Source organism: Emydura macquarii, unplaced genomic scaffold (assembly GCF_026122565.2).
Source record: "Emydura macquarii macquarii isolate MOO-44397 ecotype Brisbane River unplaced genomic scaffold, CSIRO-AGI_Emac_v2 contig_691, whole genome shotgun sequence".
NCBI lineage: Eukaryota > Metazoa > Chordata > Testudines > Chelidae > Emydura > Emydura macquarii.
The window spans coordinates 15,653,305-15,659,871 of NW_027130828.1; the positions used below are offsets into that span (position 1 = coordinate 15,653,305).

At 46.9% G+C, this 6,567-nt stretch overlaps 1 long non-coding RNA gene across 1 annotated transcript; it reads left to right on the top strand.

Annotated features, from left to right (window-relative positions):
* Positions 1-1,758: 1,758 nt before the first annotated feature.
* Positions 1,759-6,119, top strand: LOC137148709 (uncharacterized). Its single transcript, XR_010918559.1, has 3 exons — positions 1,759-2,490; positions 2,598-2,658; positions 5,791-6,119. It is a non-coding gene; the product is annotated as an uncharacterized lncRNA (long non-coding RNA).
* The last annotated feature ends 448 nt before the right edge of the window (positions 6,120-6,567 follow it).

The following is a 6,567-nucleotide window of genomic DNA, read 5'->3' on the forward strand; positions in this document are numbered from 1 at the left end:
GACCTCTTTTACTGGCAATTTCTGTTAAGAGGTCAGAACAATTTCCCCTCCTCAGAGCATCTATGCAGATATGTTGAACATCAGGACATCTAGTACCAGGTACCACGTGCTGCATTGTGGCAAAGAATGACACCTACCTACTGTATCTCTGCTTCTGTGCAAATGTTCCTTAACTCTGTTTTTAGTTTTGGTTGAAGCTGTCACAGTTCCTGAGGTAATTTCTTTTATGAACTCTTCCTGGCCTCCTTGCAGGAAGCCCACTTAGCTTCTCTAGCTATCACCTTTCTCAGGGTAGCCTGTTGCGATCCACTCTCTCAGGACTTGAGACTTAGGCTGCAGACCCCTGTAATTCAGTGTGATCGCCTCAGCTGGTCTGACTTTAGTTCAACATCTGCCATCTTGTTCTCTCAGGGCAATGACAGGGCTTACCACTGACCAGCCAGCCTTCATAAATAGGCTTGGAAGAATTCAATTTTTTTATTACTTTGTCATGGCTCAGCATTAACCTGATCTCACAAGTGGAGTGTCTTCGTGTCAGCTGATGGCTGCTCCTTGATCCCTGTCAAACCTTATACATCATTCAAAAGCCATTATTTGTGAAGTGTTGCTTCCAAAGGAAGCTGACAAGTTATCCCTCTCCCAAGTTGCCCTTTCAGCTACTGTCTGGGCCGACTTTTTAGAGCTGAGTGATTTGGAAGCCTCTACTCTTAAAATGATGTGTTCCAAATGGTTCTCCAAGAACAAACTGTTTACTTCAGTTCATACAGCAATGTTAGAGAATGCCTCCTCCCCACAACCTCCTTGTCTGGTGGAATTTGTGCTGCTCAGCTGTTATTTAAATTGAAGCAGATTTTTTCCCATCTCTTTTTCCCCTCTTGTACATACTGAGAGGGGAACATTTGCAGCCATCTCAAAGACAGGGAGAGGCACATTCTGATCAGTCTCCCTTCAGGAAACTAGTGTGAAGGCTTGTTGGTCTCAAACCCAGGCCCACAGCTCCCCAAGAGGTGTCTGGACTGTGACCAGGTGAACACCAACTGATTGATCTCTGGAACCAGCAGGGAAAGGGGCTAGCAGAACTATGGCTCACCAGAGGCTGCACCTGTGAAGCTCCCAATCAAAGCATGTCTCCAGCCCCACTGACTGGCCCAGATACACTACTTAAGCCAGAAGTCGTCACAGGAAGCTGTCTAAGTGACTCAGTTTACTTCTGACCTACTGTTGTACTGGACCCTGAACTCTGGCTTGACCTGCATTGTTCCCTGACTGCGTCTCTACCCTTGTCACGGCTGTCTGACTCCAGTCCTAACCCTCGATATGACTACTGACAGTGATTCTGGCTCAACCTTTGGTAGGACTCCTGACCTCGAACCATGCAGCGATCATGATTCTGACTCTGGGTCTAGCCTCTATCTTGATTGCCCATGCCTTGGTCCCTACAATTAGCTGAGACAATGGAGCTGATTTACTTGTTCTGAAGGAATGGTTTTGTGCTGTTAGGCAGCTAGGTGATGCTGTGTAATAGACACAGCTGTGATGGAGTGTACCAGGCCCCCTGCTGGCTGCCTTGCGGTACTACCACACCCTGCCCCAGGAAAGTGCAGTAAAGAAGAGTCCTCTAGGCTGCCTAGAAAGGCTGCAGGGAAGTAGCCAATCAAAGAGGATGCAGGGAGCAGCCAATCCAAATCCAGCAGCCCATATATAAGGGGTTGCTGGCTAGAGTAGAGTCAGTTGGTGCCTGGAGCTAGGGGAGTGAAGTTTGTTCTCCTGGCTGGTTGTAGCAGTTCCAAGACTTTGACAGAGCAATTACTGGTGGGGATTGGGGGAGCAAGAGGGAGCTCTTGGCTAACTGTTAGGACTTGTAAGCCTGATGTTAAGAAGGTGAAGGGGCCATGAGAAAGTGGCCAAGGGAATGGTAGCAGCATTGTGAACAGTTGAAAGGGATGCAGTGGCATGTGGCTGCTATTCATAGAATTGCTGGGCTGGGACCCAGAGTACTCTGTGGGCCTGGGTCCCCATCCCCCTCCACCAGCCACTGGGGAAGTTGCTTACACCCTGAGGAAGGATGTTGAGAAGGGGCTGAGTATTGAACTGTGATACACTTCCAGAAGGGAATCTGAACTGTTTAGGGCCCAGCAAGTCCCAGAGAAGATGAAGACATTGGCTCCAGGGAGGAAGCCTTGCAGATACAGCCCCATATCAGGGCCTGGACTGTTTAAAGGCTGTGGGACTGCTTAAAGACTGAGTTTGGGGAGAGCTAAAGATAGACACTCCAACTGAGGGATACCATGATGGGCCCTGTTGGACTCTCTTCCCCAGAAGGGGTTTTGTTTGTGTCGTCTCACATACAGATTGTGTGTGACTTGACTGTAGTACTGAGTTAATGAAAACCTGCTCAAGAAAGTAATTGCTGTCAGCTGTCACCGCAGACAAGCAGAACACTGCCTGGAGAGTGCAGACACACCCGTTCAGCAGGGGTGCTCGCAAGAGGTGAGCAGCACCCTGTTACACAAACTAAAAATGGAAGCTGTTTTGCAGATGCCCTGGATTTCATGCTGTGATTGTGTTCTCATTTGCAATATTCAATTATCTTGCAGGTTCCTCAGAAGAGGGAGATTTAAAAGGAAAGTCACAAACCTACTATGTAGTAGACACAAGGTCAGTTGGCATTCAGACTCTCAATTCCTATGTAGAGGAAATCCACATTCCTTGTTCTCCTTTCACCCAGGGAAATGGGTGGCACTGCAAAGGTTAGGGACTCAAAAGACCTTGGTTTTATTTTCAGCTATGCTAGAGGTGACCCTGGGCAAATCACTTCACTACTCTGTTCCTCCCATTTCCCCAGCTGTGAAGTAGTAGAAATGTACCTATTGAAAAATACGATAGACCAGATAAGTGTTCTAAATACAACTGTGGTCAAATTTGCAGGTAATATCAGAGGGATATGAGTCAGCCACACAGGGTGCAAAAAGGTGTTTAATTTTCAGTGTATGTTGTCTAAAAATTCCCCTTATGAACTGTGAGTCCTGTATTTGACTACATGGGAAGTTCTGCTAGTGAAGAGTGACAGATGTTGCACCATTGATGCAAATAACTATACTGTATAGCTGGAAGTGCTCTGTTGATCAGGAGTAATCCACTGAACCCTGCTGCCATGCATGGTTTGTTACCTGACTACCAAAGGCCCTGATTCAGGAAAACATGGAAGTATAAAATTAATCTAATGCTTTAGATCCCTTCCTGAATACAGTTACTTTCCTGAAGTGGGACCTAAGAGATCACAGGTCAAGTCTTGACCCCACTGAAGTCCCTGACAAACCAGAGTTGATTTGAACAGACCTGGGATTCACCCATATGTCTTGGGCATTAACGTGATAGTTTGAGATCATCTGGAAAAATGTTGTTTACAGTCCCTAAATGTGAGTGTCTGTGAGGTTGGTTGGTGGCAAGGTGTTCTGTTGCTTTCAATGGTTATTCTGGCATAAAACTGGTGTAAGAGTGGAGAACTGGGCACAATAACTATACTAATCGGTGACAAAATAGCCTATCTGAGACAGTAAGGGGCAGAGCACATTATTCCATTCCTCCAACCAATATTGTTTTTGAATAGTTAAATATTATTGGCAGATGAGAAAAGGCAGCATAGGTAAATAATGTATCAGGATGGAACACCATTTATGCTTTTGCTAATTGACACTGTCTTTTTCTAATTATCTCTGAACAAAGGCCCACAATGATAACCCTAGAAAAAAAGAATAAATCAACCTATTCTTCCAAATCTTCACTGAAACAATATCAAAAGGTAGACAGAATTATATTATAATACCAATGTTAAAAATATGTGGACAAACATCCTGAAGCAACAGTGGGAAACTGGAGGAGTCTAATGGAAAAATTACTGCTAGTGGGAGAGGGGCTGGATCACTCCCAACCAGTTCATTGACCTGAAAATACAAGAACATAAGAATTAACATACCGAGCCAAAGCAGGGCACTATATAGCCCTGCATCATGCCCAGTGCTTACTTTTTAGTGAAAGATGTGCACAGCCCTGGTGCAAATTAAGCAGTGATCTTGCCTTTGAGAGAGGCAATTACCAGATGCTTCAGGAGATGGCACAAGAAATCCTAAAAGGAACTGTAAGTGTCTGACTCACAGAGCTCCCCTTTGCAGCTGGGCATTGGCATTGCAGGGCTTTCCCCTTCAGTTGCTTCTGTCAAATGAGCATTTAGGCCTGCTGGTAGTTCACCTCTTCTTGTGGCTCAACCTTCGGGCTGGGTCACACAGTCCCAACCCTTCTCGGGTAAACCAAGAGTCCAACAGTCTGCCAGCCTCATGCTGTCTTCAACCTGACTCCAGACTCACTAGTCCTTGCCCCTTGTATGGGGGATTTCAGGGGTCCTTGCCACTCATGTCAGAGCATTTCCACATCACCTTCTTCAGTGGGCCAGTAGGTAAATCCTAGCCCTCCCTCTCCTCTGAGTTCTGGTCCAAGGTCCCTTTAATAAGCAGCTAAGGCCTGACTATGCCGACCTCTTACTGCCCACATTGTCCTATATTGGGTCTTTCCCAGCATCTTCCTGGGCTCACTATGTATAGTCCCCTCTCTCTAGACTGCTTCCAAAGGTGCACTGCAAAGCTTCTGAGCTTTCTCCCATCCAGCTGGTTCTGCTGCAGGAGAATCTCTTTACTCCCTGGCAGGGCAGTCCCTGCAGGAGTCTTCCTTCTCCCTCTGGGTTCCTCCCCTAGCATGGAGCAAACTGGGCAGATTCACTTCCTTTCACAACTGCCTCAAGCTCCCTGTTGCAGATACACCTTTTTTCAGGGAGGCTCTGTCTGCCAGCAGATTAGCTCAGCTCCCTGCCTCTACCCAGGCTTCGGTCACTGAGTGAGTGCCAGAGAGCTGCTCTTCTTCCCGGTTGACCCCCCACCCCCTGCAGCCCACCTGAGCCAGGTGACTCACCAGGCGAAGATCATGGCGATACATGCAAGGGAATCTTCATATGAGCATTTTAGAACAACGTGTACTGTCACTAAGGACGCTCCCCTGTTGTCTGCCAGGGTCCATCTATGTTACAGTACCGTACTGGCATCAGTTATTGCAGTACTGCTTGCTGACCACCAGGCTAGGTCATGGGTCATGTCAAGGCTGTGGACAAAATTCTGCCTCAGACTCCTCTGCCTGCTGATGGAGTGTGCTGTGGCAGTTCCTAGGAAGGCCATGCTAGAACAATAGCTCTATCGTCCTATAAGAAAGTGGAGCTCGGATCAGGATGTGCTGGCTATTGCAGGGATTGGAAGAGAGCAAGGTCATGGACTTGCCCTTCCACTTCATTCCAGAAGTTAGTCAAAAGCAGGGATTATTCCTCACAACGAGGAGTACAAGGTAAGGAGGGATCCTTGCAACATTGTGCTGGGGTAAGCCAGAATCTGGCCCACATTAATGTCAGGTGGTCTATGTGCAGCTAGACCTCCTCTAAGGTTGGGGGAACAAGGCCTTTGGCCAGTTCTGCTTGGAGCATCTCACAGCCAATGGTAGTCAGGAGAGTTTTCACAGTTGTATGCCCATTACTGTAGACTGCTTAGAAGAAGAGATCCCACAATCTCACACAGTATCCCTAAAACCTCAGTTGAAGGAGTTAAATGGATCAGCAAGAACCTGAGATGGTCGAGAAGGTAACATGTAAATGGATGTTGGGGGGGGGGAAGAGGGGAAGTGGAAAAAAACAACTTGCTGAGTTGATTTAAAAATTGACCATCATCCAATGGTAACAACAGTTTTAATACATAGGAAAGAAGACTTGAATGATATCATAAACCACAGAATCATGAGTTTATTTTAGTCTTAAACAAGATCTTCCCTAGAGAGGACGGCTGAGTACTCTTCAGGGATTCCTGCTCTACCATCATCCAGAACAGCAGACTGATTTGCTGCCTGCAGGCAAACTCTAGGAAGGCTTCTCTGTTTAGCAAGCCACAGTGCATTGGCATGGGTAGACCTGCTGAAGTGTTGCAAATGTTGACAAAAGCATGGGGAGACAATGGAGCAGGGGAGCCACGTGGTAAAATCATGAAACCCATTGATGTGAACGGAAGAGTGAAGTTAAGGACAGATCCATGCGTGGGTTAGGGACTAAGAAGTCTTCTCTCAACTTTTCTCCCTTGCACAAGGCCCAGGAATAATCCCACACCTGAGCTACTTTGTGTGCAGGGGTTTCTCCCTCCTAGCATCCCTTAGGGCACTAGCTTTCTCAAAGCGGGTAAGGAACGTTGGGAGAGACAGAGGGGACCACCTTATGGAGTCATCCTTAAGGGTGTCCTCCCTTCCACCAATCCTTGGGTGAGATGGCTCTGCACCATCTCATCACAGGCCTGTGCCATCAAGACAGAATCTAGCCTAAAGCTTAACACTAAGCTTTGAAACAAAATGGAGCATGAATTAAGACCGAGCTATCAATGCACCAGAACACTTGACTTCTGCCTACTTTAATAGTTATTTTGTGATGGGGGAAACCTTTCCCTTTGAGGTCCCGTCTCCATCTCTCCTAGTAAATATGCTTTGGTTACA